The sequence below is a fragment of the Notamacropus eugenii genome, chromosome 2 (assembly GCF_028372415.1).
Source record: "Notamacropus eugenii isolate mMacEug1 chromosome 2, mMacEug1.pri_v2, whole genome shotgun sequence".
NCBI lineage: Eukaryota > Metazoa > Chordata > Mammalia > Diprotodontia > Macropodidae > Notamacropus > Notamacropus eugenii.
In genome coordinates this window covers 341,524,816-341,538,576 of record NC_092873.1, presented here as the reverse complement: position 1 = coordinate 341,538,576, position 13,761 = coordinate 341,524,816, and positions in this window count along the sequence as shown.

Genomic DNA, 13,761 nt, shown 5'->3' with positions numbered 1-13,761 from the left:
AAACAGGTGAACTTGCCCCTAGGTCCCAGAATGCCTTTCCTGCTTTGTTTCTTCTCTTGGGTGGGTTGAACATCACCTTTGAGGTGAAAGTGTCCATGCTCAAAGACATGAATCTTTGAGGTTAGAAGGTCCTAGGTCCAGTGAAAGAAGCAGTTGGTTGGGGCAGCTGTAGGAACTATTGGTCATGGCAGAGGCAGTGAAAGAAGCTTAATATGAATTTCAGAAGAGTTTCAGATTTTAGAGGTTCAAGCTATTTAGGGAACAGCTTGCTCTGTCTGTACATGCTTTATGATCACTGCTAGTTAGAACATTATGTTCCACAACAGTACAGCACGGAGGTAAAATTTAAAATGCCTAATTAGCAGTCTTGTGAACTGCTTTATGTTCTGATGAAGTTTAAGTATCATCTTCTAGCAGATTGTAATGACAATTACAAGTTAAGTCACTGAATCCTGTTTTTAAAGGCTTTTTAAAAAAATCAAATGCCTGCTTGTAAGTGTCCTGTGTTTAGTATCACTTTTGTGTGTAGGAATAAATTACCTGTTTCATACTTAGTTTATATTATACATTAAATACCTTTTCTTACTCTACAAGAGGCAGCTGGTGGTCCAGTAAATAGAGTTCTAAACTTGAAAGCAAAAAGACCTGAATTTGAATCTGATCTCAGACACTTAGTAGCTGTGTGATCCTGAGCAAGTCACTTAACCTCTCTTTTTCTCAATTTTCCTCAGCTGCAAAATGTTGATAATAATTGTACCTCCTTCCCAGAGTTATTGTAAGCCTCAAATGAGATATTTGTGAAAAGTACTTGGAACCTAGTAGGCACTACACAAACACTTATTTCCACTCCCCTTTTTTGGGGACGTCTTGGGTATGAAAAAACAAGCATAAATATCCCGGAGCACTTAATGAACAGGACTTAATGTACTGATGAGTGTGAGAACACAGAACTTAATTCTCTTTTATTAGAAGGAGAAAATAAATGTTGAGAGTAAAGAGAGTAGGTAATGTTGGAGAAAGAAGAAAGGAAAAAGAGAATATTCCTCTACATTTTACAAAAGGCATTTGGACAATGCTGGCTTGAAAACCATACACTCAGAAATGTGTAGGGTTAGACCCTTGTTGGATTGTCACTTCAGCAGCCAAACAGCTTAATTATGATCTAAGGCAGGGGTTCTTAACATTTTTCATGTCATGAATCTCTTTGGTATTCTGGAGAAGTCTGGGCCCCTTCGCACAGTTATATTTTCAAGTACTTAAAATAAAATAAAAAGGATTACAAAGGAAATCAATTCTGTTGAAATAAAGTTATCAGAATATTAAAAGGAAAAAAAGTTAAGTACTTTTGTTTTAGAGGTAGGCTCTCTCAGTACTGAATCTGGTCCAATCATATGCCTAGGTCCAGAACGTAGCGGGCAATGTGCCTCAGCCTGTTGAGTTCTAGTTAGGGTCTCTCAGAGTAAAATTAGTATTATGCATCTTTTCCCTCCTGTGCTCAATATATCTGTCAAGTACCTTATACACGTATGATATTACTGAAATCCACAAATATCCTTCAGAAATGAATATTGGTGGAATCAAGTGGGTGAATATGGGAAGTCAATTTGTAATTCACAGGGTTATCACCTAATAAAAAGGAAGGGAAGAAGATTTCCTTAGCCCCATGGCTTTTGGAGTAGCTAGAAGGTACTTCCTGTGGTTTTCCCTCCATTTTGCTTTGCTTTTCAAGATGCTGTGTTCTATCTTGTTCACTCCCAGATGCTAAGGCATTTAATCATGGGAAAAAATTATGTGCATATCACTTAGTAGGTGCTTAATAAACGCTTGTTAATCGATTGGTTGGCTAATTCCAAAGAGTCTCCACCAGGTGGTGATATGATTCATAAGATATATGGGGCAAGCCAGGCTATGCTATCATTATCCCACCTAATTCCCTTCAAGGCTCAGATTCAGGGATTCCTCCTCCATGAAGTTTTTCCTGATTTCCTCCAGCTACTAATTCTCCGTTCTGCCCAATATTTTACATTTTCTTTGTATATTATTGGCACTTGCAAATTCTATAAAGTATTACCACAGAGATGCACTCAGGACAGACAAGAGAAATGAAAGGGGGACACCTTGGAACTCCTTTATAAAAAAATGAATTCTGAAAAAAGCATAATGAATTCCATAATACCAAACAGAACCTAAAGATATGTGTTATTGATATATTTTCCCTAAACCACTGATTAACAGAAAACTAATTTCTCAAAATTATGTATTTCAGGGAATGTATAAGTCAGAGTGGTATCATGGATTCAAGAATTGATTTGGAGTTGGGATCACATGGGTATGAATCTAGCATTAGAGGCTTAGTAGCCACATGACCCTTCAAAGTTACTGAAATTTCTCTGAGTCTCAGTTGCTTCATCTGCAATATGGGGATAATAATAGCACCTTCCTGTACATAGTTATTGTGAGGGTTAAATGAAATTGTTCATGTAAAGTATTTTACAAACCTTTTGTTTTCATTAGGTTGTTTTTCAGTTGTATCCAACTCTTCATGACTCTTTTTCATTTTCTTGATAAAGATACTGGAGTGGTTTGGCATTTCCTTCTCCAGCTCATTTTACAGAAGAGGAAACTGAGGCAAACAGGGTTTAAATGATTTACCCAGGGTCATGCAGCTAATAAGTGTCTGAGATGGGATTTGAACTCAGAAAGAAGAGTCTTATTGTCTCTAGGCCCAGGGTTCCATTGTCTATGCCACCTAGATGCAAACCTTAATGTACTATATGAATGCCAACCATTATTACCAAAACCTTAATGTGCTGCACTAAGAAAATGTTTATGATTATATTCAGCCTATATGCTAAAGTTATAACTTGTTCTGTCTAAATCCATTGACATTAAAAGGAATAACCAATGTATGAAATTGAGGTTAATTATTTATATTCATTTAGAACATGCTTGTAAGAGTTGTCATGAGTGATGATCAATGCTCTTTGGAGAATTACTTTTGATTTGTTTATAGAAAGAGTAATTTTTTTTTTAAGGTTCATATAGCACCTATCTCAATTCCTTAGCTTGAGCAGTTGAATGAAATGTTTCATTGAAATAAAAGAATAAATAATCTTATAAGGAATATGTGTAAATATTATATAATTATATCTACGTGTGTGTGTGTGTGTGTGTGTGTGTGTGTGTGTTTGTGTACGTGTAGAGCACATAAAGTGCTGTCCCAGGCAGGCACTGGAGAGAAGACTCAAACCCTTATGCTGAGGAACTTGTCCTGATATGGTTTGGATGGAGTGTGGTTAGCTGGTTGCTGAATTCCAGACGGATTTTGTAACTCCCCTCCCATAACTTTGGAACTGAAGCTTAGATCTGTTTGTAGTTTCAATGATCTTAGGCTGCCTTCACAAATTTCCCCCCTTTCTCCCAAAATATCCCAGGGAGGTTGGTAGCTGTAAAGTATTATTTGCTTCATACTTGATGGAAATAAACCTATTATGAGATGCAAAAAGGTTATTTTGCTCAGAATCACACGGTGAATCAGATGTGGACTGAGGATTAGGATACATTCCAAGTCTCTTTCCTCACACTCTTTCAAGAAGCACAAAATATGCCACTTCCCCCTGCTCTCTCTGAGTTTGCAGTGGGAGACATTATTTAGAGAACAGCTTGCTCTTTCTACACATGCTTCTCCATCATTGTTGGCTGGAATGTGCTGCTGCAAAACTCCCAGAACAGAAGTGAGATTTTGAGCTTAATTTAAAGGCACGGTATGCTAAGTTTTGCTTTCTTTTATCCTTGGCAAGCTACTGAGTTACCAAGTATTACAGTGAAAGATTTTATTTATGAACTATAGACTTTAAATATTTTATCCATTATTTATATTGATATCATATCATTAATACTAATGTAGTGGTATTCATATTAATATGGGCAGCTAGGTGGTACAGTGGATAAAATGTCAGGTCTAGAGGCAGGAAAACTCATCTTCCTCAGTTCAAATGCAGCCTCAGGTACTTACTTGCTGTGTGATCCTGGGTAAGTCACTTCACCCTATTTGCCTTAGTTTCCCCAGCTGTCAAATGAGCTAGAAAAGGAAATAGCAAATCACACCAATATCTTTGCTAAGAAAGCCCAAATGGGGTCACTAAGAGTAAGACAACTGAAAACTACTAAACAACAACAAAAGTCTGAAATGTACTCATCACCTATAGTTCCTGCTGTGTTCCTCCCTACTTAGGGGCAGCTAGGTGGTGCAGTGGATAGAGTACTGGACCTGAGCTGAGTTAAAATCTGGCCTTAGATACATACTAGCTGTATGACTTTGGGCAAGTCACTTAACCTGTTTGCCTCAGTTTCCTCACCTGTAAAATACAGGTATATAACATCTACCTGGCTAGAGGAAACAACTATGAAGATCAAATAAGAAATTGTAAGGCACTTAGCATGGTACATAGTAATTACATAGCTATGTAATTGCTAGCTATTATTAATACTTCTTTTCCAGGGGATTATCCCTTGTAACAAAGAGGGAAAAAAGAAAATAAAAACAATTTCAGCAAAGTCAAATCCAGTATTATACATAGTTAAAGCATCGATTTTTGAATCTATGACAAAATAATTGGAAACCTAATTTAAATTGGTCAAAATTTGGAGTTGGAAGAAATCATTACAGAGAAGAGATCCATCTTCTTCATTATCACCAGCAACAACTACTGACCAATCCTGGTCAATACCAATAGGAACATAGACATAGGAATGGTGGAGTGGCGTCACTGCCGGACCACCGGTACGGCTTTTAGCCCGTTGTTCTCAGCTGTCATCCTGGGAAGGAACTCTTGTCAAGATGAAGCCTGGCAACTGCTCCTGCAGATGCTGCAGCCAAGTTTGTTGAAGACCCAGAAAAGAAAGTTCTTACTGCAAAAGTCGTAGGTATTGTCAAGCAGTACAACATCAGAAAGTGATATGATTTTATCAGTGGAAAGAACTTTAAAGAAGAGGCATTACCATCTGCTTTGCTGACACACCCTAAGGATCATGGGACCTTTCTATCTGACTTGTAGCTGAAATTTTCCATACACGTTGTCTCCCTTATTAGAATGTTAACCCCTTGAGATCAGGGACTGCCTATTTTTGTATTCCTAGTGCTTAGCACACAGTAAGCACTTAATAAATGCTTTATTTATCAGAACTTTTTTTTTACTCTATAGTTCTTTGTACTTTTATTGTACCTTCACATTCTGCATTGCCGGATAGTTATTTGTGTGTATATCATATCCCTACTAGATTGTAAGGTCCATAAATGAAGGGAATGCAACTTACTCTTTATTAAGCATGGTGTCTTGCACATAGTATGACTCCAGTCTCCTTCACAGGAATGAATTCTATTTCGTATTTGAATGCTGGTTGGCAAATGAAAACTATTTTCCACATTTTTCAAGGTAAGAGAGTGGTGTGTGGGTAGTCATTTAGAGAAGACAAGTAATATTCCTTTAAAAAAAAGCATAAGCATTATCTTTTGAAAGATGGGTTTGTTGAAAGAAAGAACTATTGGTATCTTCTGAGCTGAATCATCAGTTTTCGTTTTTGAAAACCTCTAAATTATCTACATGGGGGAGGGAAGCACATTTTCCAGACCCAGACTATTGAACTGGTAGTAAGTCATCATGATCTGCAAATTGACCTTTGATTTATATTTGGCTGGGGGAAAGTAGCTAAACAGGGCTCTTAATACTAAAACCAAAAAGCAGATTTGTGTGGCATGTCCTCAATCCTCCTCTCCCACACTTCAGTTTCTCTATACTCTGTTTCCCTTTCCTCTTTCTCATCTCTCTACCTTTCTGTGCCCTACACCAAATGCTTCTCAGACATCACATGGCTCATCCTGGTGAGTGGTGGTTTTCACATTTTCTTAGTTTCAAGATCTGAGTAGAGCATCATAAACCAATAGCTGGAGGAAACAACTAGGAGTCAGCACTCTTGAATTCTCCTCTTAAAGTTAACTCTACGTCACCATGACCTTGGATATATCTCTTACTGCTTAACATTGAATAAATGTCAAGTTGTCTTCTGGTGGACTGAGAATCCCTATATTATTGTACCTGGCCTTTATGATTTGGTATTCAAAAGCAGACCACCTTGGAGACAGAAGTTAGTTTTCTTTGTGAAGGTTTTTTTTTAATGTAGAGTTTTTTCTTAATTCGTCACTTTTCTGGAGATGAAAACGAGGCTTTTCATTTGCTTAGCACAGTGTTTTGTGGATAGTATTTTGTTTTCTAAGAGAAGAAAGGGAGGGGGGAGGAAAGAAGAAGGGAGAAAGAGAAGAAAGGAGGAAGGAAGGAAGAAAGGGAGGGAGAAGAATGAAAGGAAGAAAGAAAGAAAAGGAAGATAAAAGAAAGAAAGGGAGGGAGGGAGAGAGAAAATGAGAGAAAAAGGAAGAAAGAAAGGAGAGAGGGAAGGAGAGAGGGAGAAAGGAAAGAAAGAAAAAAGAAGGGGAGGTGGGAGGAAGGGAAGAAGATAAAAAAGGAGAGAGAAAGGAAGGAAAGACTGTGTTTGATAGCAGGATTTGGAGAAGCGAGGCTTCTTCATCCAGATCCTCTTGCCTCCAGTGCAGTGAAGCTTCCTAAAGAAAGATCTTTAAGGAGGATTAATTTCTCTTTGTCTCATTTTTCCCCAATCAAAAACTAGAGCAAAGGAAGACTTGGTAAAGGACTTTGCTTCTAAAAGACTTTGCTGTGATTAAGTGTCAACTTATTAGGTCAGCTGTCATCCACCTGGTAGTTCCCTTCCCATGTATGGAATGGGGGGCTGAGCTGCTGTTCTTTTCCCCTAGCAATCCTGTCCTTTCTACTTGTGCCTACAGAAATGGGTATCAGGGCAGAGGCTTGTCCTTTATTAGTTCCTTTTAGATTCTCATGGCTTCATTGGAAGATAGATAAATTTTATTTATTTTCCCTTTTATGAGGAAACTTGGTTTGAGATGTTCTCTCCTGTCTTAAAGTAAAGGGTTTCCCTCTCAACCTGAAATGAAATGATACCCTAAGTTCCTTTGAGATGAGCCTTGTCTAGGTTTTAATCTGGAAGATCAGATATACTATATTTTAATGGATTGTCTATTCTGCCATTTTATAGCTGATAGATATATACATCCACAAAAATAAAGTCATGCAGAAGATCTAAAAGATCTAGAAGAATTTCAGAGTATGATTACTCTAAATGGATCCTAAAACAACCAAGCAAAAAAACGCTGAGTGTGTTTTAGACCTCTTGGGTCTGGTTTTCACGAGGATCTATGAAGGAACTCCTAGTATGTTTGCTGCAGGCTTGAGGTTTAATTCTCTGAACCCTTTGGTATTTGTTCTAGGTTGTGCCTGACTCAGGCCAAAGTCCTAATAGTTTAGTTCAATATTGGAACAAAATGAGATACTCATAGGTCATTCAACAGTTAACAAAAAGAGATTTACTTAGCCATAGCAGGAAAAGGATAATCACCTTAGGGACACCTTGAGCTGATTAAAATGAGAACTCTGTTTCCTGAGTTGCCCACTGGGACCCACCAGCTAACACCCCTAGATCTCCTTGTGGCTATTTTGTACTCTGGCAAAGAGGAAGTAATGTCAACAGTCTGAGTCTTTAGTCCTCTGAACCAACCAAGCCTAGATGAGATTTTCAATACCTTTGAAGGAAAAACTAACCTAACTTTCATGGGAGGAGAAGTTAGGATATTGCATCTACCACAGTACAGGATGATGAATATGAAAAGGACAGTGGGATGGCTTAGGAAGAGGGTAGGAGCAATATCTTCTAGAGTCCCTACCATGTTGACTTGGCTAGTTTTCCCCTAAAAGGCAGGGAAGTATCTTCAAGACTGCTTGATCCTGAGGACTAGGACTCACCCACTGGCTTCCCAGTTGCCAGAGCATAAAAAGCCCCGCCCTCAAGGAGTCAATACCCCTCTCTCGACTGATATGAGTCAACCCTGAAATATGAATCAACTGACACTTTTGATTCAACACACCTTTCTGAGCAGAAGTATTTCCATATGGAAACCAGGCAAGCTGCATCTACCCAAACTAGTATGTCCTTTCCATGCTAATGTTAAGTTTGTTTCTTCTTTATTAAGTATTGGTTGGAAGTGTTTCATTTTTTCCCAGTTCCTCTCCTTCTAGCTCAGGGTTTCATGCCTTCTCCTACCCCTTCCTCTGTGTGTGTTACAGAGCCTCCTTGCAAGTTGGTGAGGAAGGTTGTAGGGATGCACCTGGGAAGGCATTTTCCCTGAGCTGAGGACTTTATCTGCCATGGGACAGACAAGATCGTGGGTTTTTTTTTTAATGTTTTTGTACAAAAATTTAAAGATATGTGAACATCAAGAACAACAAAAAAAAAAACAAACCAGACCATCCCGAGTTAGGCCTGGCCCAGAACAGGGGTCAAAGCTAGATTTAACAGAGCAAATAAAATTTCGACAGGCTTTTAGAAAATGATCCCAATAAAGTGAGTGTTTATTAAACACTGTGTGTCAGTAGATTTAATACAGTGCTATGGAGTAGATAAAGTGCTAGGTTTGGGATTAGGAAGATCTAATACTTCTTAGTTGTGTGACCCTAGGCAAGTCACTGACACCCTATATGATCTGGGTACTTTTTTACAACCTAGCTTGTGGTCTTCTATCTTTGTTAATGGAAACTATTCTTATATCTGAGGTGGTATAGAACTTTTCTTTTTAACTGTATATGCAAAGTACTGCACTACATATTGAACATGAGAAGATTTTTTTAAAATGACAGTGTTTACCCTCAAAGACCTTACTAGTAAGGCTCTTTCTACGCCATCAAGGAAAATAGAAGATTTGAAAAGGTGAGTGCTGAATTGGGAGTGCTTATTTCAAATAGTCTGAAAAATATAAGAAACCAATTTTGTAATGAAAACAGCTGCCTATACATTCCTATCATGTCCTCTCTGTCTGTCTGTCTCTGTCTCTCTGTCTTCTCTCTTTCTCCCTCTCTCTCTGTCTCTCACACACACATACACACACACACACACACACACACACAACCCACACCACTTTTTGGTGATCTATTCTCTGCATCATGAGGTGGATTTAATGTGGCATCTCTAAGCTATTATAAGACACATGTGTTCAGTTGAAGAAAAAAAATGCAATGTGATGGAGAGGCAGCAACCAAATAGTTCCAAAGCAGAAGAACTTTTAAATGGGGATCTCCCTTCTTAATCTAAATAGATTTTATTTTCATCCTTAAACTGGCTAGGGTAAATGTCAGGGCAGGGTGAGGCTGAACTATGATATGCCATTAGAACCCTAGTGTTGTGGCCTCATTCCCATCATTCCCTACTCACCAAGCCCACATTTCCTGCATTCCCATGGGGCCTATGTCCATTTTCTCTTCTTTCCCCAGGGATGGAGGGGTGCTTAGGGTCACATAGCTTTACCTTCAGCTGCTGGAGTGTCCAGCAGAGAACAGTGATCAGAGGCTACATAGAGGGAGACATCCTACTCAGCATTCCCCACCATGTCCCACTGGAGTTCAGTTTTGGTTCTGTTAAATGTAAGGCTCTTGCAGTTCCCTGGGATTTACTTGGTAAATTTAAACATGCTTAAATCTAAAAATGCACCTGCTCAGTGGATAAATCTTGCTATTTGTCTCTACACAGTTAAAGCATGTATATGTATGTGTATACAGTCGTGTAGATAGAAAAAACTCTGCTAGTCTACTCCCTGTCTCCTGCTTCTAGCCTATTTAAAATGGACGACCATTCACCTTTTTTCTTTTTTAAGTGTGATATACTTGATGAAAGATCATAATTCACTGGGCAGGTATTGCAGGTAATACTGCATCATGCTTTTTCAGATAGCTGGGCAAGGAGATTATCACTGACCCAGGTTCAATATTGATCTAAGGCTAATGTGGAATATGACTCAGGATTATTAAAATATGGAAAATAGAGAAATCTTTATGGTTCCCCACACCCATGCCTCAATGTCTATAGGATAAGATTTGTCTAGTGGCCTAGAAAATCTAAATAGTCATCCTCAAATGCTTAATCCTTTTTGGGGAGCTTTGTACATGTTCAGGGTGAATCTGATCCCATTTTCTTTTCTCTCAAACTGAACCTTGGTCCTGTGTTAGGGGAGGATGAAGTTCTGTTAGAATTGCCATTGCAGTAGCAGGAACCCATTGGAAAATTCTGGCGTGTCATATGTAGAAACACCTAGAGATTTTGTTCAGGCTTCTGGTTGGATTCCAGACATGTTTTGGGAATCCCTGGAGAGTATTTGAGTGTCCTATGCTGTTGCAGGACCCAGAGGAAGTGGGTTGAGAAAGGGCATTTTGAATACCAAGACAGGCCCTTGTTAGGGACTAAGAAAGCAATAATCTCTGATAAACTTTGCAAAAGAATCTTTGTTGAATCTACATAACTCTGTATTGAGGAGAGAGGGTGAGGTGAATATGATTTTCACGTATTCATGTGGGACTATATGAGATTGTGCCACATTGACCATTTTGAGACTCTTTCCAGAATGGCACTAGAGAAGCAGTACTTTCCCTGGAAATCTGGATTGGAGATATGGACGATGTGTTAAAAATTCATCCTGATTCAGTAAGGAGAACAACTTCTTAAATTGGGAGGGAGGGGACAAAATGTGTTGGGGAGAATAGCCAAAGACAGTCCAATTCTTTTTTTGATACAACTAAGGTTAAGTGACTTTTCCTGGCTCACACAGCTAGTGTCTGAGGCTGAATTTGAACTCAGGTCCTCCTTATTCAGGGACAATGCTTTATCCACTTCACCACCTACCTGCCTTTCTAATAGGAATAGTTAAACAATATCCAGTCAGTCAGTACCTTGCGCAAATAAGCAGCCACTTATCAATAACATGTATTTTAAAAAAACACAATGCCATTATAATTCTATGAAATACAGTGAGTCCATCCAGGGAGAAGAAATTCCCAAGGATGGGAAAGTAAAAAGTAAAAAAGTCAAAAATTGAATTGGAAGAAAGATTCTAGCAAAAGAACCACAAAACATTTTAAAATTAGAATCATGAATAAGAAAAATATTCAGCAAAACTGAAACTAAAATTCAACTCAATATTCAGGATAAGAGTTTAAAAACTCTTCTGGGCTGAATGTCCTCAGTTGTGACACCTGAGTCTCTGAGAAAGTTCTGACCAAAAGGAAAAACAAAATAATAAGAAAAAAGGGAAAAAAATTCAAAATATCCTAGATGAGTCCTCCATCACAACCCCTCTCCCCCTGCCAGCAATCCCCACCATGTGACATACATGGTACATGATCAATGTGCACTGGGCAGGTAACACTGGAGGTATTATGTTAGCAGTTCAGATCACACTCAGCTCCTGGCCTACACTCTGTAATTCTACAGAAAATCAAGTTGTCAACTGATTGATTAATTAGCAATTGAGCAAGACACCCCACCTCCCAGCCACTAGACCCTCTCTAGTTCACCTAGGGTCACCTAACTGCTGTATCAAACTGTGTCCCTTCAGATAGATTGACAAGAATCATCATGTTGTTGCGATAGTTGTTGTTCAGTCACATCTGACTCTTCATTAGCCCATCTGGGGTTTTCTTGGCAAAGATACTGGAGTGGTTGGCCATTCCCTTCTCCAGCTCATTTTACAGATGAGGAAACTGAGGCAAACAGGGTTAAGTGATTTGCCCAGGGTCACACAGAGAGTAAGCGCCTGAGGTCAGATTTGAGTTTAGGAAGATGAGTCTTTCTGACTCCAGATCCAGCCTTCTTTCCATTGTGCCACCTAGCTACCCCAAGAATCATAATAGCTAACATTACATAGTATGTTAAGCTTTGCAAATCACTTTGCATATATTATCTCATTTGATCTCAATAATCGTGGTACCATTTATATGTTGTCTCAAGGTCTGCAAAATACTTTACAAATGTTATTTTATCCTCCTGATAACTCTAGGAGGTAGGGGCTATTGTTATCCTGATTCAGTGGATGATGAAACTGTAGCAGAAAGAGGTTAAAGGACTTGCCCAAGGTCATACAGCTAGTACTTGAAGCTGGATTTGAACTCAAGTCTTCCTGAGTCCAGGTTATTATTATTCCAGTTTTACGCATATTGAGTCAACAAGCATTTATCAAACACCCACTGTGTGCCAGGCACTGTGTTGAGAGCTGGGGACTCCAAAGAAGACAAAATAAATAAACATCAAACCCATAAAATCAGTCCTTACTCTTAAGGAGTCTAATAACAGAGACAACATGCAAACAACTATGTAAAAACAAGATTTGCATACGACAAATTGGACATAATCTTAGAGAGAAGGTACTAAGGTTCAGAAGGAACGGGAAAGCCATGTTTTAGAATGTGGGATATCTGCTGATACTTGAAAGAAACTAGAGAAATCAGAAAGTGGAGATTAGGCAGAGAGTTCTTGGCAATAGGCTTGTCAGTCATTTCAGCTGAGTCTGACACTTTGTGACCCCATTTGGGGTTTTCTCAGCAAAAATATTGGAGTGGTTTGTCATGTCCTTCTCCAGATCGTTTTACAGATAGGAAAACTGAGGCAAACATAACTTGCCCAGGGTCATACAGCTAGTAAGGCTAGATTTAAACTCAGGAAGATGAGTCTTCCTGACTCCAGCTTTGGCATTCTATCCACTTTGACACGTAGGTGTCCTATGGCAACGGGTATATACGGCCATGAAAATAGACAGCTGGGAGATAGAATGTCTTGTTCTAAGACAAGTAGTACTTTGCCAATCATCATACTTTTAGTAAAAGCCTGAAGCAAGATTAAAACTCAGATCTTCCTGCTCTCATATACAAAGTTCTAACCATTAAGCCACCTCATTGGCCCAGGTTCAACAGTGGTCTAAGAGCAATAGGAAATATGACTCAGTATTATTAACATATGGAAATCTCTATGACTCATCACACCCACACCCCATATCTGGGAAATTTCCTGCTCATTGTCAAGCAACCATCACATCCATAAAATACAAGCAAATGATATTCTATATAACCACATGGTTTATTAAACATTGTAACATTGCATAGAAATTGTTGTTTTATATGTGGTATGGTGGTTTTATGCTGGACTGGAGAACAGAGTCGTCAGAGTTATTAATTACTCCCTCTTACTTGTCCTGCCACGCTTGTATACATGATGCTACTTCTCCCTGGCTCAATCCTTGTCTTTGCCCCTCCAGTTTTCCTTTTAAAACTAGGGCGCAGGAAACCATGAAGGAGAGTAGTGAAGGCCCCACCTCTAATACCAGCTCAGCTAGTCAGAGCCCCACCAGCCAAACTGCTGATTCATTCATTGCCTAAAGAAAGGTCCCAGAGCAAGTATTCCTTCTGCCTTTGGAAACTGTAAAAAATAAATCAGTAATTCTCTCTCTTACAGTTCCAAGCTCCCAACCAAAGAACTGCTCTTGCAAAATACTGTGATTCTAAGTCTATCTCTTCCTCCTTCCTGGGAAGTGGTTTCTTTATCATTCTTCTCTGCTGTACTGGAGTGAAGAACCACACTGGTTGGAAATACAATGATTAATCATGTTTATCATATTAAAAAGACAATGTAAAAAGAGAGGTAAATGACCTTGTAGCATTGATTTGGCAGTGGCCAAGAGATTATGGCTCTGAAAGGAATATCTATCCCCAACAAAAACTTCCTCCCTCCTTAATGCCCTAAGCGGTTGCCTTGACCATCTTAATAATAAACTAGCTTCTCCTATAGTAAGTGATTGGGACT